The following is a 25594-nucleotide window of genomic DNA, read 5'->3' on the forward strand; positions in this document are numbered from 1 at the left end:
AAGCATTAATATCCTAACAGCATTAGCACTTAACATCTGCATATTAAAGCACGCACACTTTTGCATATGGTACCTATACTTTATTTAGCTTTGCGCAGTTTTCAGTATACCCTGACACACGGTCGTACAAATCCCAGGAATCCCCAGCATCTCAACTGCACTGACAGTGCAACCTGCACTCCACAGGGTTTATCTTCTTGTGTAATGGAGGCGACAGCATATGGTAAATGCTCCCTGCCTCCAAGGCTATAACAAAATTGCTATGTTTTCTTCTTGCTGCCCAAATACGAATGGGGATATTTTTCCCTCTTTTCTTTTGTGTTTAATTCCTCTGTATTTCTCATTCTGATCTGAGGTTTCTTTTATCTTGAGGCTGACATTTGAAAGGCACAGTTTGTTGCTGAGGTGAATTCATGGTCCCTTCCCTTTCCCTTTCTCCTTCTCCTCTGCTCTCAGGTAACAGGGATAGGATGAGAGGTGATGGCCTCAAGATGTGCCAGGGGAGGCTGAGGTTGGATATTAACAAGAGTTTCTTCTCAGAAGGAGTGGTTATACTCTGGCACAGGCTGCCCAGGGAGGTGATGGAGTCACCATATTTGGAATGTTGAAGAACCATGGGGATGTGGCACTGAGGGATGTGGTCAGTGAGCATGGTGGGGGTGTGCTGGGGTTGAACTTGGGGATCTTTGAGGTCTTTTCAACCTTAGCAATTCCACGATTCTGTGAATTCTGACTACCTCCAGCACCTTGATCAGATAAACTGGTACCATTCAACAGTTACCTGCTAGCCTTGCTGAGCATAAAAAGAAAAGTTAGTCCTCTCAAGTAGCTATATGATGTTCTTTCTATTTCCATAGTTCAGAGACACACATGTATTTGTCTCAACATCTCTGACTTTCCACATCCTTTGAATTACATCCTCTCAGTGTTCCTGAATCCATATGATGTCTTCAGCTGAAGACAAAACTGATACAGGATATATATATCATTTATATATATGTGTGTACGTGCATACAATAGATTGAAGAAGGTCCACCTTACTTCCCAAATCCTGCCCACAGCAGATGGGCAGCAGGGAGCTCTGTAATGTATATTTAATTGTGTACCCACTTTTGTCTTATCAGGTGTCTCATCTTTGGCTTGCTCTGTTAGTGTTTTGGGTCATAGAGCAGGCCTGTTTATTGTGAATCTTCATAGAAACAGTTGTTCACATAAAGTTGAAGTTTTAGTTTTCTTGATAAGTCCCAACAATTCAGAAAAAAAAAAAAAAAAAAAAAGAGGGATCAACTCCAAGTTTTTGTTATTATTTCTTCTAGGGGAAAAAGAAGTGTCAACAACAGAAGTGCATTTGAATAAAGCAAAGAATAATTATTTTTTAGCAAAGGCTACTTTCTTTTAGCTCTTTTCTTTCTTTTGAATATCATGCTGTAAAAGTTTAGAACAAAATGTTTTCCAACAAAAACCCTTGAAATCATTTATAAGGAACTTTCACAGTATCATTTTTCAAATTACCCAAAACATTTTAATGAGTTTAACATGAATTTGTAATTATTTAAATCTCTTTGAGCTGCCCTTCTTGGATGACAAAATGTTTTTCTCTTAGAACTCATCTTTATACCAAACTTCTTACAAAAGAGCTTGGGGCCAGTCCTGGAGCACTAAGTGGTACCAGGAAATACCAGAATCACAAGCTGTACAGCAGAATGAGCAATAAACACGAGTCTAGTGGAGCAGGGAAGGATAACGAACAGTTAATCTATCAACTGGTTTCTGTGTCCAGGTGAAAACCCCTGCAACAAGAAGGAAATTTGACAGTACCATTGTTCTGTAGTTAAATTTCTAACCATTTGCTGGCTGTCTGCAGTACTTTTATGGACTTTGGTATGAGACTCTGTGAGTTCTTCATGACATAATAGCCCAACATTTCCCAGAAGCATTGAAATTCTTTGTCTCCCTCTTGGTGGAAAGGTAGCTGAGGAGCAGAGGCTGGTAGCAGGTTCATCTGAGCCCATGATCATAGCCTCAAGCATCTGGTGAACTAAGGGAGATTGGCAGAAGTTGGTGGGTTGATAGATCCTTCCTAAGGCCTCTTTTCATACCAGTGCAGGATGACTGAGCTCCTGGTGAGGGCAAAGAGTCAAGGAAACGCCTTGCTCAAGGACTTATCAATAAAGGTATCATATGGGAGTATGAGGAGGTGAATGCAGAAGGGAAATGGTCTGCAGTATCTAGACTTGTAGAACAGTTTTACATCCAAGTGAACCCCAGAGAATGCAACTTACCATCTTTAATCTCAGCAGATATTCTTAGGTAGGCGTTAGACTGTGAGGATTGCCCCTGTTCGTTACAGGGGGTTGGACCAGATGGTCTTTAAGGGTCCCTTCCAACTCAAACAATTCTATGATCTATGATTCTATCCTGTGATTCTGCAGTTCTAGATGTCAGGATAATCCAACACAAATGCAGATAAGCATCCCAGAAGGTGCTGGACTCCTCAGGATGTTTTTTTTTGTTTTTTTTTTGAGTGTTCATATTCATGCACAAACCCAAAAGTGAATCCATCCAGTTCTTATTCTCCTTTAGCAGGGCTTCATATTTAAGCAGAAGAAGAGCTTCTTTTTATGTCTTATGAAACTTTTAGCTATAATTCAGCTTCCCAAACGACTTCCATGCTGGTTTTGGAACAGATGCAGGAAGACCCTTAGGTTTGCTATTTCTTTGCATATTGTATTTTGTGACTCTGTACGATAGAGACCCTGTTCCAGTACCTTTTACTCATCAGAGTAATTCTGTTGAGTACTAAAGGATTAGCAAGTTCAAGACTGCAGGATTTAGCTATCATGCAACTTCTTCTTTCTGTTATTAACATGTGCTCCTTGCATTTCCTGTAAATAATTGCACTTATTTTCTACTTTATACTAGTAAAACATAGCAAAACTTTTAACTTCTCCAGATACAGTGGAGGAATCAGTGAAATTTCTGTCTATAAAACCCTGTGGGATAGACATTGAAACTATTTTCCTGTGCAGAGGGCAGAATTTGTGACTTGCCCAAGGTCAGTCATTGAATTAATGCATATCCTTCCAAAACTGACAGCCAGACTCTCAATCTAAAAGCACCCACCCTGCTTAGGCAGGTTGAAGAGTATGTTTGCATTAACGAGAATCAGCAGAAAATATGTTTTATATTCTTTTTTTTTTTAATTATTAAAAAACTTGCTTGGAGCATACTTTACTGAATACTTAAATTCTGATTTTGGTTTTAAGCAACAACAACAACAAAAACTCCAACTATTTTTTATTATTTAAATGTTGAAGAAATTTTGTATTGAAAAAAAAAATGAGTCAGCTTTAGTGGGAATCTGTGCAAAGATTTCATCAGAAATAAGATAAAATGTTTAAGTATAGATGTACACAGTCTGAAGCAAATTTAAGTTCAGGATTTTAGTCTTCTGGTAATTTTTACTTTGAATAATATTCACAAATAGGAGAGTTATCATTTTGGCATGCAGACTGCCAGTGTAATTCAGAGTTAAAGCTGTCTGAAACTGTTGTCATGGATGAATATTTAATATTCCAAGGTGTGGTTAGCTATACCTGCTATGCGCAGCCATTTGTAGCACTTAAAGACATTTGAGAAGAGAATGCAGGTTTGGTAAATTTATAAGGAATGAAACAGCTGTGACATCAATCTGAAACAATTAGTTTTTTCTTCTGATCCTTTTTGTTGTTGTTGTTCACAGATAGAAGCTTGCTTTTTTCCACAATAAATATCTCTTGCAAAATGTCTTGAAAGTGTCAATGAAGAAGATTAACAGAGCTCTTACAAGTTATTATTTTATAAAAACTCAACCTAATATATTCAGGAATTACTCGTGGTTTTAAGCTCAAGGAGGGAAGGTTTGGGTTGGATATCATACAATCATGGAATCATAGAGTGGCCTGGGTTGAAAAGGATCACAACGCTCATCTAGTTTCAACCCCCTGCTATGTGCTGCATAGCACATAGGCTATGTATGGGCATACATAGCCCAGGCTGCCCAGAGCCACATCCAGCCTGGCCTTGAATGCATATCAGGGGAAATTCTTTCCTATGAGAGTGGTGAGGTGCTGGAACAGCTGCCCAGAGAGGCTGTGGATGCCCCGTCCATCCCTGGAGGTGTTCAAGGCCAGGTTGGATGGGGCCCTGGGCAGCCTGGGCTGCTGTGAAATGTGGAGGTTGGTGGCCCTGCCCGTGGCAGGGGGTTGGAGCTTCATGATCCTTGGGTGGTTCCCTTCCAACCCAAGCCATTCTATGCTTCTGTGATTCTATGACAATTTTTACTTACATTTCCTGAAAATATATCTCTGGTGAAGAATTCAGTGGGTCTCAATTGGGAAAGAACCCGAGAACAAAGTTGGGAGTTATTTTCAGTGGCCTTGGGAGAACAAGCTTTAAAGGAAGCAGGATGGGGATAGGTTACTTTTCTATCTTTACAAAATATGTGGTGGCTCATAAGGCATGAGGTGGTGAGCCTACTGAAATAAAGGATCGGCTCTGCTAAGTGGAGGCAATGTTGTGAAGAGTATCTTTGGATAAAGAGGCCACTGGTTTGGAATGAAGTTTCAGAGTGCATCTGGATGCCACTGTGACACACTGTCCCAATTGGAAGCTCTGGCAAGACGAAATACTCCTCTGTCTCCACAGCCAACTCCACAGCTGCATAGTGTTGGAGGTGCATCATAATTAATTTTTGGTACATTATGGAAGAACAGACCAAGGCTGGAGGTCTGGAAGGAACAAACTAGGCCAGGACTGGGACCTGTAAGATCATGCAACATTTCCATTTTGAAATACTAACAATTACTTTCCCTTAAGCTCATCTGTATCTCAGGCTCTAATAAGTCTTTAATAAGTTCTAATAAGTTCTAATAAGCTCTAATAAGTTTCTCTTTTGAGAGATGTCACTTCATTAACTCTGAAGTTAGGATGAGGTGAGCAACACCATTCATTGCCTGAGAGTTCAATAGTGAGATCAGTATAGAATATATATATATATGTACAAGTATGCACACGTGCAAAAATGCATAAACCTATCAAACATTATCTTCTTGTTTTCTTAGAGGATGGCAAATGCTTTTCTCATGAAGAATCCAAAGTACATTGGGTGAATTTGTCCATCTTGCACACTGATAGCAGTAAACAGAGTTCAACATTTTGTAGGAACTTAACTACTTGTTTCCTGAATTCTTCATGTACTTTGAAACTGACATTCACCTGTGTTCAGCTACATAAAATGTCAAATGTGTGTCTATATGCATTAGAAATGTTTAAATTCGGGAAAAAGTGAATGTAAAATAGGCCTTTAGCTACGAGAGCTAACCTTGGCACTTGGCATTCAGTCCGTTTTGAGGAGGTGGTAGCTAATAGTTTATGACTACAACTGCAATCAAGAATTTCTCTGCTTCTCCTCTTAGCATTAATCTCTGAGGGTAAAACACGAGGTTTGCCATTTTCAAAGCAATTTAGAGAAATGACACCACTATTAGAGATTCTGAATTCTGGGAGAGCCCATTTATTTTCCTGCACACTAAAAAATAGCACAGTACCCCTGAAATACCACATCACCCTCATTTAGGAATCTAGTTATAGATTTGATATCAACCTCTCTACCCTTCTGTACAGAAATGTTGCATACAAACTGTGCATAAGCATTTTTATCACTGACACGATGAGGCTAGTGTTTCAGGGTGTTTGTTCCTAAGAAGTGATTTATAAACCATTGGTAGTCCATGAAAGCCGAGTAACTTATGCACACATCACCCACAGATTAATTTAGGAGCCTGTCAGTTAAGGTTGACAAGAATCATTAGGCATCTGGAAAACAGAACCCATAAGGAATGGTTGAAAGAGTTGAGTGGCTCAATTGAGAGAAGAAGAGATGAATGAGACATTTAAGAACTGCCTTCAAATATATGGGAGAATGCTGCAGAGGCGAGAGGAATAAATTGCTCCCCTAATCTATGGCATCAGAAGTAATGGGCTGAAATTTCAGTGAAGATAATTTTAGATGCTGGGAGGAAATGTCATGAAAAAGCAAAAGTCTGGCGTAAGTTCCCTGAATGAGTTGTGGAATCTCTGTCAGTGAAGGTTACACAAACATCTTTAGATGATCCAAGGAGAGCTTGTACCTTCCTTTGGAGGGAGGATGCATCAGATGACTCCAGAAGGTCTATATTCAGGAATTACTCATGGTTTAAAGCTCAAGGAGAGAAGGTTTAGATTGGATGTCAGGGGGAAGTTCTTTCCTATGAGAGTGGTGAGGTGCTGGAACAGCTGCCCAGAGAGGCTGTGGATGCCCCGTCCATCCCTGGAGGTGTTCAAGGCCAGGTTGGATGGGGCCCTGGGCAGCCTGGGCTGCTGTGAAATGTGGAGGTTGGTGGCCCTGCCTGTGGCATGGAGGTTGGAGCTTCATGATCCTTGAGGTCCCTTCCAACCCAACCATTCTATGATTCTGTGATGTTCAGTGGTCTGCATGAACCTTTGCTGTCTGACAGTGATTTATTGGTCTAAAGACCAAAGTTTTGTTGTGGTAAGATCTGGTAAGTAGAACTTTCTAAATACTGCTGATGAACATTCAGGGTAACTACTTAGGGATGTAATTAGTGCAGAGAAATTCTCTCTGAACCCACGTGCTTGGTTCCTCTCAGCCAAGCTGCCTTTTCTTGTAGAATAATAATGCTCTTGAAGGGCTCTGAAATATGTGAGTGTAGAGGTTAGTTCCATGGAAAATAGTGTACTAGGATGGAGGAGTGTTCAAAGCATCTAGATCTCCGAGCTTCCTCTCAAAGCTCAAGCACTCAGACATTATGGAGTCAACAACTCAATGACACCAGGGACAGAGCTGGGGGCAGCTGCCTACACCATACAGCCTTTCTAGGCTCGATGGCTGTTAGCTTTCAGGAGACCACATGCCTGTGTTTATGCAATTAAAAAAGAAATGTGAATTGCATCCTGCAAATACAACTAGATTCTTTCCCTTAGATCTCAGAGGCGTATCTCTAATCCAGCCAAACTGCTGAGTGTTAGCTTGCAGAGCTTTACAGGGGAAGCAATGCATTTTGCAACAATTAATTTTGCAGAGGAAGCAGCCTGTTTAAAGACGCCTGCAGCACTCACTAAAATATGTGTTGTTTTTCAAGGCCACCAGACACACAGTTGGCTAGGTTGGCTAATAAACAAAACAACAATGCAAAAACCCAGCCTCGTGGGGTTTGCGGGGAGAAAGGATGAGAAGTAAAATGAATAATGCTTACCTGCTAGGGGTGGGTGAAGACTATAATTGTTTAGCCCCCAGCAGATCCCTGCAAGGGTTAAAAATGACAAAGATATTAGTTGGTGACTGCTAAAATTGTTGGTTTGAAGCTCTGGGCAAAACACAGACTGTTATTTACCGGACTTGGTCGATTTACTTCTTAATGCAATAATGACCTGTGAAATGAAACGTGAGCTAGACAATTGTTCCTCATTGTTTCCAGTAAAACATCCTTTCATACCCCATTAAACCACCATTAATTCCATATGAAAGAGAAGCAGGCACAAACACCAAGAGGGATCTCTCCCTTTTCCTCTTTTCCTCTCTTCCTGGGCTTAATCAAGGGCTGTGGATAGCAAAACAGCTTTCTTATCAATTTTAGAAGGCATTGGGCAGGCCACAGGGGCAATGTTTTTAAAAGAACACCACAGACATTTTCTAGATTGGCACCCAGTGGATCACCAGCTCAAGCTTTGGAGAAGAGCATATCTGATAGCATGGCAAATGCATTGATGTCAGTGCATCCTTTTTTTTCTCTTTTTATATTGTCTTCCACTAAGCACGAGGTTTTTGTCATCACGCAGTGTATGTGTGTGCATGCACCTTTTCACGCTCTTTTATTTTTAACTCACTTTCAACTTCACTCAGAAGCAGATATGAATAAGTTCTCAAACTTACAGGTCTTTTAAAAATAGAGTCTGGGAAGAGAAATCCTATCAAGATACCTCTGTCCAACAACAGGGGTAAGTTGGGTATGCCAAGAATATTCTCTGGAGAGCAACTCCATTTTTTTGTTCCAGCACAATCTAAAGGGAAATCTGCACATCGGTAGACACGTGGGCATCCAGGCACAGCTTTATAATCAGGTACAGGACCCTCTTTGCGTGAATCTGGTTTCTTTAACCCTAACTCCTCTCTGCTGTAGCAGACTACGAAGACAGACTGAGGGAGCTGGGCTTGTTCAGCCTGGAGAAAAGAAGGCTGTGAGGTGACCTCATTGCAGCCTTTTAGTACCTAAAGGGAGCCTACAAACAGGAGGGGAATCAGCTCTTGGAAAGGGCAGATAACAGCAGGATGAGAGGAAATGGTTTGAAGTTGAGGGGAGATTTAGGCTGGATATCAAGGGGAAGTTCTTTACAGAGAGAGTGGTGAGGTGCTGGAAAAGCTGCCCAGAGAGGCTGTGATGCCCCGTCCATCCCTGGAGGTGTTCAAGGCCAGGTTGGATGGGGCCCTGGGCAGCCTGGGCTGCTATGAAATGTGGAGGTTGGTGGCCCTGCCTGTGGCAGGGGGTTGGAGCTTCATCATCCTTGAGGTCCCTTCCAGCCCAAGCCATTCTGTGCTTCTGTGATTTTATGATACTGTTGAGTGACTACCAACAAGTGGCAAAATAAAAATGGAACATATAAATAGTCAGATATTATTTCCACCAAAATAATTTTGGTTTTCCTCATCTTTCTCTCTGTGGGTTTTTTGTTTGTTTGTTTTTGTTTTTGTTTTTGTTTTTGTTTTTGTTTTTTGTAGGTCCTTTCCAAATCAGGACCCCTGATCTCCTGTTGTCTGATAGAACCCCCAAACTCCTCCTGTCTCCAATACAAAACTCTGTGGCAACTTGTTTCATCCTTTCTGCTACATTTTTCCACGTTGTCCATAAATCAGGATACAATAATAAATTAATGCCAAACCTCTTACTCCACAGCCTTCCCAGCTATCCACCAAAGTCTCTCCTTCCCTCCTCAGAGCATCACCTGAAGCCCTGATCCTGGCATGCAATCAGTTACTTGGCAGGCTCTGCCTACCTTCAGGGAGGTTACAGTGGCTCACTGAATCACTGGCTTTTATCCAAGCATGCCACTCTATTTCTTGCAAACCAGTTTGACAGCATTGTAATATATTCCAGTCTCATCCCCGTTTTTTGGTTGCTTCCACTTTTGTATTTTTTTCTGATTTTTTGTTCTATTTCTATCTAGATATATATTAATACTGCATCCTTTTATTTGCTACACTTGATGCCTTTCTCTTCCCATGCTAGATTTATGCCTAGGGTCAGATTCTGTCTGTAAATTTGATCAGAAATAGTTCAGCTGCAAAAGAAAAAAAAACCACAAAATGAAGCTCTTTTTAGTATGTGTTAGAAAGCAAATCTTTAAATTCTCAAACCTATGGGGTTGCAGTAAAGGCCTGAAGGTCAGCAGGGAAACAACTCTGAGGTCAGTGAAAAGCATTCTATTAGCAGTGCCTGTGAAAAAAATCTGTTCAGGGCTACCTGTGAAAATAACATTTCAGTCTCTGTTGCGTTTTTTGAAGCACAGACATCAATGCTTTGCTCTTTTCAACCTTCTCCAAAATACCTGAGTATTTGGAGCTTTAAATCCCACGCTGTAGTTTCCCTGCATTGCATCTGCTAATCAGTGAAGGAATACTGGGCACTTCATAACACTTGCTGCTGCCCATGGCACAGTGTCCCTGGAAGGACGTGTTATGCCCTACCTGTACGACATGGGTTAGGAGCCAAGATTACACAGACATCTCTTATGGAATAGAGGAGAGATCTTGAATTTTAGCCGTCGACAAGTAGACCATCAACTGGGGACACACTGGTTAGGTTTTCATGGATCAGCCTGCTCTGCAAAGCACACACCAGTTTCCTCTGGAGAGCACTGAGGAATTTTTTATTCATTGCCTCTACATTTCTCACTGATGGTGTACACAATTCAGTCTTGGTTGCAGAAAAATCGATCCTCGTGGAAGGATTCAAGGACAATTCTGAAAAGAGTTGGAGAATAAGGAGTGCAGAGTCCCTTGCTGCTCATATAAAGAGCAATAGCCTGGGAAAGCAAATCCCTTTATTCCTTTCCCCTGTAAGTCTTCTAGATAGTGGTATCCCGAATCAAAGAGAATCATGACTGCGTGGTTGTGTGTATAAACACACACACACAGTCACTGTCCTCACAACAGTGCTTGGAAGCATTTCATCATTTTTTCCCTCTTATCTTCCAAATATTAGCATTTAATGAAATACACATTTACTTCATTTATTTTGAACCTACTCCAAGGCTAGCAAATACCAGAACCTCAAATGTTATGACAGGATAGATTCTTTATTGGTTTGTTTTCTTTTCATTCTTTCTGTTTGCCCTGTGATTTTTTTATTTTTTATTTTTTAAAGATTATAGACCCTTATGTTCTAACTCAGGGATCCTGGCTTCCAACTGAGGTAGACAAATATGTCCAAAAAAATGTCCTTGTGACCCATCCAATGCAGACAGCTGTTCAGCAAACAGGAAATTGAGGAAGTCAGGTTCATCTGAGACACAGGATTTCCTTCATGGATGTTTCAGATAAAACATCTTTAATGTCTCAGTGCTGTGAAGGAACCAGGAGTAAAGCAGGGAGACTGTTGCTTCGTGCCTAGAAGACGGTGATACGAAAGCACAACTGAATGACATTTTCTCTCCTGGGCATCACTGCAGCTTGGCCATGATGACATAACCTCTTCCAACGTCTTCTGCTGACTCTGGCCCAGTCTGAGAGGATGTGAGCCAGCCCTGAACCAGAAGGTGTGTCACATAGCCACAGAAGGGCAGAATTCCCTAGGTTGGGCACAGCTCCATGCTAACGTGCTTACACAGCTTCCTTTTCAAAATGGGCATAGTTTTCCAGATTGAATTCTGAACAGAATGATCTCGGGTCTATTTGTAAAGGGCAGTGAAAGTGTCTTCCTAATTTGAAACATGCCATGCTAGGGGTTTTATTGTGGGCAGACTTTATCGTGGTAGCCAGCAGGTTCAACCATCTGCATGTGAGCAGTGATGTAACGAGAGTGAGAGTGACAGGGAAATGTGGACTGGTGCTACAGAATAGTGCAGCAAGTGTGACTTCATTGCTGAACTCTGCTAAAACCTTCTGTGACAGAAAAAAAAAACAACAACATTTGATTATCCTGTGAAATAAGGTTACTCCTTTTTCTCCTCTCATTGCTTTGTCATGGCTCTTGACATTCCAGTGTTGGGGATGACAGATGTGTCAATGTATCATCTGCTATGATCTGATTCCAAACTTGTTTTGGTCTCCTATGAAACGCTGGAGAAAATTACACACCCGGAACAGTGTCCATATGTCATTACTAAAGCAGGCAGACACACTTAGATGTTTGCCTGCTTGACCTTAGCTTGCCTTGCTCCTCTGTTTGTGCTGGCAGGTTGTGGCACAGTCTTGCATTATGTGACCACAGTAACACTGTGCAGTCCAAAATAGGGTTGCTCTGGAGATGGCTCAGTGCTTTGTAGTACCACATGTTTGTATGCAAGAGCTCTGCCTTAACTCCTGGAGAAACTGGAACATGTGGGATGAATAAGGACTAGGGGAGAAGAAAGAAGGATCTTGCAGCACTGATGGTTTCTTAAACCCCTCTGAATAACAGAGCGGCTCTATACAAATCTTTTAAATGAAAACATTTGCCCATGACCTTGCTCGTGTCCCCATAGCATTTTACCTCTTGTTTATGTCCCCATAGCGTTTTACCTCTTGTCTTGATCCAGCCGTGCCTGAGCATGCTGCTGGAGAATGCTCGTTGTCAGGGTTCAGAGTTGCTCTGGGATAAGCACTAATGGTTGACGTGCATGAGATGAACATTCAGGTACTATTTGCTTTAGAATCATAGAATCACCAAGGCTGGGAAAACCTCCAAGACCATCTTGTCCAACTGCCACCAATATTTCCCCACTAAACCATGTCCCTTAGTACCACATCCAAATGTTTCTTGAACACCTCCAGTGATTCCACCACCTCCCTGAGCAGCCCACTTGGTTGTGTGGATGGCATGCAAAGACAAAACCACTGAATGCAGAAGCCATCCATCTCAGCTGATGCAGAAATACACCCAGGGCAGGACGCAGTAGGGCATCTTAATTACTAAAACTGCAAATTTTGATGAAGCTTGAACCAAGAGCTTTCTACAAGCAAAACCAACTTTTCACGAGATAATTACTTGGCCAAAATATGCAAAATAATCATTTCTAAAACACATCTTTGGTATAGATGTCATCATTGTACCCAGTTCAAAGCACTTGTCATTGATACAGTGAGTACCTTGGGGTAATCAGGGCATGTGAAGTGACTATTAATATAACTATTAATTAAAATAATTAGTTGAAAAGAACACGTGAAGTTCCTAATATGGTTTATAGAAATAGCTCAGTGCTTTGGGAAAACACTCAATTCACTGACACTATATTTCAGAAACTATGAAAAATAATCATTTGCATCTTAGGTAATTACATTAAATATTCACTCTAAGATCGTACCATGAACATAGGTATTAACTCACCATAAAAAAATATTAGTTGTACTTTTATATGTTTGTGTTTAAATATATGTGATTATACAATCATCCTGCATTCATAAGTTGCAGGGAAAATATGGGACATATGATGACCACTCTGTAAGGGGTGGTCATGGAGTTTGATATTGGCACCACTTAGGATTTCATTGTCTTTGTTGTTTGTTTGCTTGTTTGCTTTGAAGTTGTATTTGCTGCTCGTTTTTACGGTTCTGGTTAGCTGCAAACTAATCTTGGTTTCAAGAGTCCCTGTTTTCTGGTTGCCTGGATAAGGCAAGTTGAATGAAAACTTTGGCATAGATCTTACTTGAGAGACTGACAGAGCATTCAGCTTTTGGGTTGGACAAACTAATTGGCCAAAGTTTAAAACCATCAGTTATGCAATAAAACAGTATGCAGTTAATTAAAGGAAGCTGATTATTTTCCAGCTCTGTTACTGAAATGTCCTCCTACTCACTAATAAATTCTGTTCCTCTGGTGCTTTCTCTGAAATTAATAAACACTTTGCAAGACTAGAGTGAGTCTGCCTCATTGTTTTCTTCCCATGCTCACTATGCAACAGGTCCTGGACTGAAAATTTAAGTTTTGTCCCTATAAGATCCATACTGCAAGCATACTTTTTCTTCCCCTGATGAGGTTGATAGGAGATTGTAGCATTAGCTGATCAGGGGCACCAGTCTGATTCGTGGTTGTATCAAAAATAAATGAATATGAAAGAAGTAGATGGTTCAGTTCCATTGGATGTTCAGTTGTAAGAGCTGCTCGGTAAAAATAATATACCCAAAGCTGGAGAGAATCCTTGGCTGTTCTGGCTCCTCTGATACTGATCTGCTGCAATTTGTGACCAATGACTTAAACTTTCTGTCTGCTTCCAATTCTGAGGAGTGGCCACAATAAACACATACCTCATGTTAGAGCAGGGCCAGGCTGTAACATCTCCAGTCTCTGTCCATTAGGAGTTGGGCACAACTGCCTTTTTATCACTGCTGGAGAATTAGGCAGTATAGCAGCACCAGGACCTGTCGGGAATGAGAATGTGTCCAGAACAAGAGTGAAGCTCAATGGAAGTCAATGACCAGACATAACTAAAATCATCCCTTGTACTCATAAAGCCTGAGGCTCTCTGCTTACAGATCTGACTCTGTTTGCCTGTAGAGCATGCAGGAAAGAATCCAACACTGGTCAGGGCTCATGGGCTGCCCCTTTGTGTAGGTGCAGTGCTGCCCAGCACATTTTCATGGAAGCAGCAGACCAGTCCCACAAACCAGCTTGAAAATCAGGGTCCGGGTTTATTGTGTTCCTGATGTCTTACTGAAGGGAGTGGTTGCTTTGGGAAGAAGAATATTCAGAACACAGCATCACAGCATTTAAAGAAAGGCTATTTCACAGCCACAGCCAGTCTTTCAAACCATCCATTCAGAACAGTTTGCCCTCCAACTAGATCCAATCCCTGAGCTGACATATCGTGTCTTCTCCCCTCTTTTAGCCACTCTAACCTCTAGTGACTAAGCATCTCAAAATTTAATTTTGTGATTGACAACTTCTGGACACAGATTAGGAATTATTATTTATAGCAAACAATGGCCCCCACGCGATGAGAGACTCAACAAGTCACTCTTGTTCTCTAACACACTGATGGAACAGTTTGGGGTGTTTGCAAAGGTTTTTTTCAACTTCTCTTTCTTGAAAGGGAGAAGACTGTGGGACCTGATTAGTAGAAGGCAGTATACAAGCTAACTTGTTTACTTTGACTGATTTTACTTGTAGACAGTGTTTCCCAAAGAAGCCCTTTGTTGCTAATAACTCTTCATTGCAACCCTGAAGGGCTCACATGTTATGGGATGCTGGATTATGGAAGAGGGTGGGTGGGAAAAGTCAATAATAATACCAATAAAAAAGTCATCTTTCTGATCAAAGCAGAAAATGCTTGAATAAAGATTATATTAAAAAAGAAAAATGTAGAGGTCTAGTTAAAACCTTTGGGTTACTGTCCAGTTATGTGGATTTTCCCTCTAGTGCTTATTCTGGCATTCATTAAACCCTGATAAGTTACATAGAAACACTTGAAAGAATGATTAGAAATGCTATGTGTGAATAATAGAATGGCTTAAAGGGAAATGGAAATTCTTAAAGGGAAATGCATGCTGACATGGAAAGTGAACTTGTGCGATTTTCTCATTGTCCAGAGTTATTCTCTTTATTCCTCTTTTTTTTTTTTTTTTTTTTTTTTTTGTGGGTGTTGAATTTGTATGCTTTTACTTTCACAGTTTGGGGGCCCCTAGGAAATAATATTGCCTTTCTTTTAACTCCAGTGGGAGGCAGATGTGTTGAAGGTCCTTCAGAAAGCAGGCTTTCTTTATTCAGGTGCCTTTCTTTGAGAGGGCTCGACCAAGCTTTGGAGAAAAAAAGCCAAACAAGCAAAAAGAAAAAAAGTAAAACCAACCCGAAAGCCTTAACCCAAAAGCAACCCAGACCCCTCCTCAAAGTTGTCCATGTGGCTCATTGGAAGAAGCATGTCTTGGCTTTGTCTGTGCCCCAATGTGCAGTGAAAATGGAGACATGGGTCTTGTTGGCTGCGTTGTGTCACAGCACAACCTGTTCACTGGAACTCAGTGCCAGGCAAAATGCAGCTGCTTTGTGATCTTCTAGAAGTGAAGTAATGGGAAGTGAAGCCTCTAGAAGTGAAGTCTTGGATCTTCTAGTGAAAGAGTGCATGACTGTTGAGTGATAAAAGATGCATCCAAATCTTAAATAACTTTGCTTAAAGCTGAACGCCGGGCACCTAGATCCATCTGCCACTCTAGAAATCTCAGTCTCTGATTTGGAGTGCCCTATTAACAGGTTGGCTGTTTCCTTTCCAACAGGGTCTTGGTACGGGAAGGGGTATAACCCTAACTTGCCCACAGGAATGATGAAGGAATGCTTTATGTTGCAGGAAACAATGCAGCCAGCACCTTCGTGAGGCTTTTTGCTTGAGTAAGGGCTCATTTCCTGCTTTCTTGGTGTTTCTTTGTAAACAGCCAAAGTATAGTGCACAGAATGTCAAGCACTACTAGAAGGTTAAATCAGAATTAACTTGCTGCCATAAGAACATGTCGCATTCCTTTTCTTTGCTCTTCATGTTACAGAAATAATACATTAGCACTGCAAAGTCTTGGGCAGAGGGGAACAGAGCTGATCCTGTGGTTGGGTTACGAAGTTAAGCTCTAAAAGCCCTAATCCAAACTGCAGGATAATGAGATGTGAGAGGCTTTTCTCAGGTCCAAAGCTGATAACTTTGGCATGTCTTTCCCTCCCCACATTATCCAGTGGAATATAAGAAGTTCTGTGCTCTATAAACGCTTCTTTCTTTGAATTTTCTTTTCAGTTGTGCAGTCAAAAAAGGCTGTAATTCAGAGGATGAAATGCTGCACCTCTGAACTCAATGTCTGTGCTGACAACACTCTCCGAAGGTGTGCAGCAATTTAGGTCTTTGCTCCCAGGTCCATGCACAGCAGTGCAAAAGTACCTGCAGCCACTCCAGGTGTGCCTTGCCATGCACGGAGATGGTTATCATACTAACAGATGGGCAAGCTTTCAGACAGGTTTCAGACAGGCTCAAAGCATCACATTTACACTGCGAGTTGTTCTTCCAGGAGCCTGTAATTGCCAATATATTGTTGCTGTGGGCTGTGGGTCAGATCCTGAGGGACACTTTGTGGTGAAGTCAGGAGCAGCCCTATGGAGTATCCAGAATGTCATGCTTAGGGTTGAACTTTCTTGGTTGTTCAAGGAGAGATTCAAGTTCTATTTGGAAGATTCATCCTGCCTAATTGAAGTCGTTCATCTCCCCTTAAAATTGTTGTCCAAGTCTGATAAATTTCTCCTGGAAGATTTTGATTACTCTCAGTGGAAGGAGCCAAATTCTGACTTAGATGCTCATGTCTAAACATTGAAACATGTAAGTTAGGTGAGAAAAAAACAGACCAAGATTTCTTTCAGAAGTGAAAATGGAGGCAGTGTCCCATTTGGTCCATAGAAATAATCTCTAAGCTGATTTTGTATGAGTCCATCGTCATTTGGTTGATGAAAATATAGCAATGCAAAACCATGGCCTTCTGGGGATGGCAATAGAGGCTGAGGTTGGTTTTTTTATTCACATCTAGAAGAGACATCCCTTTCTGTCTGAAATTTCCTGCCAGCAGAAAACTGAAATTGAAAGCCAGATCCACCATATCAGGGACCTCTGATGGATAATTCAGCAGTGGTTCTTATTTTTGCCTCAGTCATCGTGTCTTTTATGTTTGATGTTCACTGTCAGTGCCAAGAGTTGTTTACCTTTGTTTTCTTTGTTTTTTCAATCTTCTGTGATAAAATTTCAGTTTTTTCCATTTATATAAATATATGTCCATCTATTTTTGATTTCACATGAAAACTTGTTTTTTCATTTTTTGTGTTTATAGGAACTTTTTCATCTTTCTCTATTTCTCTCCTTTTTAGTGGAAGGTAATAATAAAAAGAATGCAAAGTTAACGGGCCTACAGATAGTACTTGAAATTTGAAGAAAAAAAAATCCAACAAACTCAACAGATTTTAAAATATTTATTCTGTTAAAAATCTGAAAATTGAACATCAATGTGAAATTTTTAAGTTTTCCAAATTAGACTCTGTGATTGTGACTGACTTTGATGTTGAAATTGAAAGTTCTTGAGGAATTTTATCTTTCAGTGTAAGAACATGAAGACGGAGAATGCCTTGCTGTTGTAAGACATTTCTAGGGCATCTTTTCTGACCACTTTAAGTGAAGATGGTGAGTTAGAAAATTGCTAGAGTACATGAAGACATGGGTAGAAGTGATGAGAACTTGTTTTCACATGACATCCTGCAAAAAGCCTATTTTTCAAATAAAAGAAAAAAAAAAAGAATGAAAAATACCACAACTCACCCATTTTAAGATAACAGTGCTCATCATATCATAAAATAAAAATGTTTGTGGTTCTGAGGGACCGACATGCCAGCTTATTACAAGCCTTGTATTCATGACCTACATATGCTCTTGACCCTGACATTGTCCTTACCTCCTTTTTAAAAGGCTGAAATGTTGTGTTGTGTTAAAATCCAAGTGTGACTGCACCCCAAAATGAGATAACTTTTCATCCTCAGAAGCCCTTGTTTACAATTAATTCCCAACCACACAGAGACCAGGAGGTATGTTGTCTGTTTTGACCCCAGGGAACCTTGCTGAAGATCCTTATTTTGCTCACCCAGTATCACTTCATTCTTATCAGTTTGTACTGAGGCTATTGATGCAGGTTCCCTCCCATCACTGAGGCAGGTTAGTTCAATGGCAAGGTTTGAGTACGCTTGGCTATTGCACCAATTCATTGTGTTGACTGGTAGGAAGCACCATCACATTTTTTGTAAAAGTTGAGCAGCATTAATTCTAACCTCCATTTTGTAGACTGATATTATTCTTGCTTTTCTCTGTAAATTTTTGTCTAAACTGCCACAATTTAGGGCATATTAACTGAATATATGTATAGCATATCATGTGTTCGTGTGTACACATATACATTTACCATTCAGTGTAACAGATATTAGACAGATAAGAGGATTCTGCTTGCATTGGTGTACAGATCACTGATGCAGTAGGCCATCTCTTTCTTTTCTCCTGCTGACTCAATCCCTTTGGTCACCATCACCCCGCAAGCCACTGATCTAAAAAACAAGGACTGGCGGTGACAAAGCATCAGTGGGAGGCTAAAATCCGTGTGGCATATGACATAGAGAAAAGGTCACATTGCCCTGCATCAGCCCTCTCTTAAGTCAAGTTAATTAATGGCTCTTTTTTTTTTCTAATTCAACTGGATGGGCCTCCAGGCAAAGTGCTATTTGTAACAGCACCACATTCTGGAGTCACCCAGCCTGATGCTGGCTATGCCCCTTCATGTCCCTGTTTTCAAGCCAGGAGGCATCAGCTCAGCCCCCCACTCTCTTTGCAGGTATGTGTATTGCTCCCAAGTCATGTGGCAATCCTGATCTAGTCGTCTCTCCTCCAGAAATCCAAACCCTAACATAGACACCATGGAGAAAAGCAGATAGGAAACATGGAGGAAGCTCAGTGAGAAGCCACAATAACTTCAGACTGCTCTACTTCAGGCTCCCTGACACCTCTGTGATGGAGAGATGGCCTCCTCTAGCACATATCAACTGGGGAATCCTTTTGCATGCAGCATCTTGATGAGCATCTTGATGGGAGGGCTGCCTGTGCATGATGTGCTGGGGAGAGCCCTTACTCAGCAGTGTCATGCAGCATTGCATCCATAAATACATGAGGTTGTAACCTCACTGATCTCAAATATTAAGGCTGCTGTTGAAGAGCAGAGTTAGGTCCAGCATCATCAGCCAAGAGAGACACTGGCTGAATAGAGAAAGGAGATAACATTTAGAAGTGTCATGATTTTATAGTTGTTGATTGGTATTCCACATCATGACTAGGCTGGAGTTGTTCCTTGCCTTACAAGTAACTATTTCAGTAAGCAGCCTCAAACTGTTTTCCCCGCTTAAAATAATTTTCTAGTGGAAGAAAACACCAGCATCAACCTTGTAAACTGCAGCAAGTGTGCAACAAATTAAGAAGACACAGCTGTGAAAAAAAATCAGCAACCTCCAACAATGCCCGGAGAAGGCCAGATATTTCCATCAGTGTCTGCTTGGTCTTTACCTCTGTGTAAGCAGTTCTGTAAGGGGATCAGGATTTACAATGGCTGCAGGTTTCCATGCTCAGTTCCTTCAGCTTGAGGCACTTCTCTAACTGACATGGCCTGTTCCTTCTGGTGGATTTTGCAGGTAAATCTACGGTCACAGCAGCACTCTGCAGGGGCAGATGTTAATGGCAATGGACACACCCATGCTAAAATAAATAAAGCAGTGACAGGCCATAGGAATTGAAACTCAATCCTCTGCTCTGTGAACTGTTTGAACAGCCCCTGGCATGCTTTTGTCCTGAGCCAATTAACGATCTCCCAAATGAGTCTTGGGAACATAATGTATGCCAAGGAACGTTCCCAGTTGGTATGTTGGATGAATCCATCCTGCTCTGAAAGATGAGAGACGTTGATAGATGAATGCAGCCAGGCCATGTCAGTTGGCTTTGGTGTCTGGGAATACTCCTGAGCATGTTTAATTTACTAGTGAAGATACAGCCAGAATGTCTCTTCAGGACCATCCATTACTTATGTATCTGTGTCAAATTTGATGTTTTTGTACCGCACTGATTGTATCCTACTGCCTCTGGTTTCAAAGCTCTTATTTTTCTTTTCTTTTATCTCATAGCTGATTTGAGACGTGATCTGTTGTCCTTATAAATCTGTGCTGCATTGACTTATTCAATCTTCAAAGATGCTCAGATTCCAAGAGTTGGCTCTTCTCTTCTCTTCTCTTCTCTTCTCTTCTCTTCTCTTCTCTTCTCTTCTCTTCTCTCTCTCTCTCTCTTCTCTTCTCTTCTCTTCTCTTCTCTTCTCTTCTCTTCTCTTCTCTTCTCTTCTCTTCTCTTCTCTTCTCTTCTCTTCTCTTCTCTTCTCTTCTCTTCTCTTCTCTTCTCTTCTCTTCTCTTCTCTTCTCTTCTCTTCTCTTCTCTTCTCTTCTCTTCTCTTCTCTTCTCTTCTCTTCTCTTCTCTTCTCTTCTCTTCTCTCTCTCTCTCCTCTCCTCTCCTCTCCTCTCCTCTCCTCTCCTCTCCTCTCCTCTCCTCTCCTCCTCCTCTCCTCTCCTCTCCTCTCGATGTAAGCCTTTACTACTGTAGGCATAGCCTCAGAGTATCTCTTTTAAAACGCCTGCCTTCTGAAGGAAAACATCTGCATACTGCTATACCTCAGAAGGTAGACCTGGAATATGATTGATTGACTGAAGGCTTTATGATTTTTCAACGCTAGCAGTGTGAGCAGCATATCACCCCTCCCCCCAGCCCCAGATGGAGAAATAACTCTGTGGTGGTTGGAGGACACTCAGGTTGTAGGAAAACTTTCCTCTAAGCAGCAGCGGGAGAGGTACAGGCTGTGTCCAAAGGCTGGACATACAGCAGTGTAGGGCTCAGTTCCTAAGTGTTAAATCTCCTTTTCTCTTCCTGCTCTTTCACCGCTAAGCCATTTGAGGACAGTCTCACTATCATCTTTTTTGGCACACAGCAAAGAGGTGTCCTGCCATCATAGACCCCAACCATGACACTTTTCAGGAAGATAACCTTAAATAGGTCTTGTTCCAGCCCAGTGGAACAAGGTGATTCCTAAATGATCATATAAACTCTGCCAGCATTAAACACAATTTCCCCTGAGCATCCTATTCTGTGCTGAGATGGCCAGTAAGACCTGGAGTAGCAATGTGGTTGTGGTGCCTTGCTATTGTGGTGCAGGCTGACCATACAGATGTGATCAGCATCCGTATGCCCCCTAGATGCCTGCTGGACACTTGTGCAAAGGTCAGGTGTCTCTAGTACTCTCCCAGAAGGTTTTTAATGGAGAGAGCCACTTGCTTTTGTCCTTTCTTGTAATTTTATGAGGCAGAAGCCCCCCAGCCCCAGGCAAGCAGCCAGCCTGCCACCAGCTATTCACTTTAAAATTACGATGGAGCTTGAAATAAAACACAGCCGCGGACTGAACCCACTAACCCTCAGTCCAAAGGTATTAGGGCTGCTGGTTGATTGAGACAATATCTAGTTCTTGGAAATGTTTTGCTTCTAGCACACTGGCTGATTAGGAAGGGAGGACGAGGCAAAAAAGATAATGATTCTGTATTTGCTGTGGAAATGGCAAGTGCAATTAGAATTGCCAACTGAGTTGTGATCAAAATTCTGATTAATTACTTACTGCTATTTCACAGAGAAGAAATTAGTGCGTATCTAATTGGCATTACTGAAATGTATTCCATGCCTCACTTGCATAAATTAAATGTAAAGAATAAATCTGCTGTGTGTATGAGAGAGAGAATGGGAGGGAGTAAAAGGAGAATGTATTATATCAGGCAAGATCTGCAGGTGGTGTAAATCCGACCTGCTCCAGATGCTGAGGCTCGGACCTGAGTTGCTTAGAGAGGTGCTTTGCATCTGGTTCTTTGCTGGGAATCTGAATTACAGAAAGAGGGTATCAAACCAGAGGATCACAGCATCCTTTCTTCTTGTCTTATCAAATCTCACTCTATCAAACCAACTCACAGCAGTATCAAATCCTATTTTCAGCTCGCCGTGCCATGGTCCCCCCCACAACCATACCATCAGAGGCTTCCTATCGCATGATTTTTGTTTGCTTTCTTATTTCAGTTCCAGCCCTGCACATGCTCTAGGCTTTATATACACGATAATGGCAATTACACATTGTACAAAGCACATCAATAATTTTAGTAAGAAAGAGAAGGAAAATGCAGAGCTATGATTCCAGTGCTTTAATCGGCAAGACCACATTATGTCAATGAAGCGGGGTCACAGAGGGCTGATGGGATAAACTCCCTCTCTCGGTTCCAGCATCCAGCACTGAAGTGCCCAGCAAGTTCTTAAAATTAAATGCATGCATTGAAAATGTATCTGTCTGCATTTAGTTTCCCCCTGGTGTCTTTTTGCTTTTCCCAACAAACAGAAAAGCAAAAGTGACCCAAGGTGGGTGTTTTGGCAATGCGTCTGTAAGACCTCTGCAAGACATCTTGGCCTATAAGATGGCATGTTGGTTCCTTGACAGAGAGGGCTGTTGATGTCAGTAGGGATAAAAGGACCCTCCTCCTCCACCCTCTTACCCTTCAGATAACTTTTATTCTCTAAACCCAAATAGAAGAAAAGCAGAAATGTGGAACCAAACTGGCTCTCTCCTTTTAGTAATCTGTGAAATTTGCTATTACACTGAAAGTGGATATTCTTCTAAGCAGCGACTCAGTTCTTGCAAGCTATACCTGTGCTGAATTTAAAGGATCACATCAATACACTGAAATTATACTGAAATCATGCAGCTAAATTAGTTGCCTTGCTGTGCCTTGCCATTATCTTTGCTTTTCTTCTCCTTTTGACTTTCCTCACTGTAGTGGCATGGAAACATATACTCTAATCATAAATATTCTTTTTTCTTTATTATTCTCTTCATAAGGACCTGATGTCCCACCTCTTTGATAAATATTTCACTTCTGGTCACTTGAATCTAACAACGTCATTACCAGTCAGCTCTAATGTTCTTTCTTTTCCTCTTTTCCTATCTATGCCTGCATTATCTTCATGATCTACTTTTCTGTCTCCCTCCCCCTCCAGACAGCTTTATTAAATTCAGATCTCTACTTCTGAGGTCTCTCTGTCTGAGTGTTTGTGCCATGTGAGCCATCAAGAGCAAAAATAATCCTAAAAAAAACAGAACCACAAAAAGATTCCCTCCTGTTCCTCCTTCCCTCAGTGTTGTTGGCAGCATGGGGATCCTTTCCACAGTGCATCCTTTTGGTTGGGTATTCATATTACAGACCCCAGGAATGTCAGAATTGTTTACTTTTCTTGAACTTCAAGGGAACACACTTTGCAGGAAAATGTGAATGCATTTTTGACCACTTTTGAACAAGTGCTTGACATACTGTAGTGTGCTACTGGGCAGAACTTGGGTTGGGAAGTGAAATCTCTGCTAAAAGCCCTTCCCCGGGGAAACTATACATAAAGGCATTCCTGTGGTCTTCACGGAGAGTGAATCATAGCATCACAGAATGACCAAGATTGAAGAAGACCTCCAAGATGATCTAGTCCAACTGTCCACCTACTACCCACTAAACCATGTCCCTTAGTAGAACATCTACCCATTTCTTGAACACCTCCAGGGATAGTGACTCACCCACATCCCGGGGCAACTCATTCCAGCACCTGACCACTCTTTTCAAGAAGAAATTTTTCTTAACATTCAATCTGAATGTGTGATCATAGTCCAGATGTCTTGATACGGCAGTGTAAAATTTAGCACTGGATCTGCTTTCTGCTTAGCTGAATTAGTCTTTGTCCTTAGTACTTAATGTACTCCACGCCTAAAATGAGCCTTTGCATGCTCAGAGGATACAAGCATGACCTACAAGGCTTTAGCTAGGTGTCCCCTGCAATGGCTAGGTGAGACCTGAGGACTGAGCAAAACCTACCAGACAGGGTCTTTTTAGGCTCTTTAAACTGACTGGCTCTCATTAGCACTCTGGGAGCTGAAAGCTGCCTTCTGATGGCCCAAACCAGCAGAACACCCTTTCAGGTTTCTGCCAGACAGGTAGCCTGCCAGAGAAGCTTATGAATTGGGACGCCCAGAAAATAGAGAATATTCTGATACTGCTGATATCATTGAGTAACAAAGTAAAAATCATGCTTGTGCTCGATGATATCATGTTGTCTGGTAATAGTGATGTTATGCCAAAAAGAGTAGATCCAAAATTGTCCATATTGTCATTTTTTTCATGAAAGGTTAGATAATATAGATTATTATGCATGAAGAGCATCCTGTAAATACCAGCAGAACGGCTAAGCTCAGCAGCCTTGGGCAATCCTATATTGCTCTGCCTATGTTAACTTGGTTTCAGACCTCTTTTGTTCACCAGCACTAAAGCACTAAAAAGTCTCAGAGAAACAAATGTACTTAATGCACCTGCCTGGCTTCCTGCTCTCAGCTAGCATATTCCCACATGATGGAGTTGAACGAAATTTTGTAGCAATTGAACATTTGTATGCTTAACCACATATTCGGGGCAATGGTAAATAAATGCTTAGCATCCCAGTGCTAAGAGTCTCAAAGATGTTACTGATTGTCATATTTTAGGGCTTGAGCATGAGCTAAGGACCCTCAATAAGTTTGTACAGCAGTCATAGAATCATAGAATGGCCTGGATTGGAAAGGCCCACAGTGCTCATCCAGTTCCAACCTCCTGCTATGTGCAGGTTGCCAAGCAGCAGCCCAGGCTGCCCAGAGCCACATCCAGCCTGGCCTTGAATGCCTCCAGGGATGGGGCATCCACAGCCTCCTTGGGCAATCTGTTCCAGTGCCTCACCACCCTCTGGGTGAAAATCTGCAATCTGCAGCATGAGATCCTTGCCCCCTGTAGGAATGCAGCTTTATAATTTTATTCTCAGACAGGATGAGAATCTCAGCTGTCTTACATCGGCCTAAGCATCAAGCTGTCATCGCATGGACCACCTGAGGAAGTGGCCTGCTGGGAATGCATTTTACACGTGCAAACAGAGACATCTGAACCTTTGCAAGCTCAAACACCAGAAATCACAGGGAGAAGCAGAGAGCAAATGGGTTTCAGTTTTAGTCCCTTCAAGCACCAGACAGCGGGCTGTTACTTTTCTTTTCAGCTCCCCATTGCAGGCTGGGATGTTTTCAGACTAAACAAGTCCTTGTAACTGAAACCCAGCCATCATTTATGGAAGTACCATGTGCAGCACGGCTAATAAATAAAAAGTTAAGAAAAATAAAAAGACAACCTTGCCACTATTAACAAAAGACTCTTCAAAGCTATTCTTTTGCTCTGGGCTTTTACAATAATAAGCTGAAAAAATACATTAGAGAGCAGACTCTTTTCTAGCCACTTCATATTTCATTTTGCCTCTCACTTGTCTATTTATTTTCATGTCTTTCCTGATTACTTCTCAATTGTAGAAAGACAACATTAGGCACAATGAGTTTTAAATATACTCCCTGGCCAAAATAACTCCAAGGGTTGTCTGAAATTTCAAACGACTCACTAGTAAATCAGGAATAAAATGCAAAAGGAGCCATGCCTACACATCAGAGTGGGACACTCAGGACTTCATGGGTGCTTGCCTTGCTCTGTCTTTGTAATTATTATTTTTTTCCTTACATGGGCACCATACCATGCAATCAGGACTCGATTCTTGTGATGTTATACAGGAGATGAAGAACACTGTCTGGTGAAGTACAACAGATCCTGCAGCTCCAAACCTCCTTTTTTGTCTGTCCAGAGGATTCTAAAAGGACAA

The 25594-nt window shown here is 41.5% G+C and overlaps 1 protein-coding gene across 4 annotated transcripts in view; it reads left to right on the top strand.

Moving 5' to 3' along the window:
• PKHD1 (PKHD1 ciliary IPT domain containing fibrocystin/polyductin) overlaps positions 1-25594 on the top strand; it is a 288369-nt gene that overhangs the window by 213492 nt on the left and 49283 nt on the right. The gene's annotated exons all lie outside the window — the stretch shown is intronic.

Source organism: Meleagris gallopavo, chromosome 2, assembly GCF_905368555.1.
Source record: "Meleagris gallopavo chromosome 2, MGAL_WU_HG_1.1, whole genome shotgun sequence".
NCBI lineage: Eukaryota > Metazoa > Chordata > Aves > Galliformes > Phasianidae > Meleagris > Meleagris gallopavo.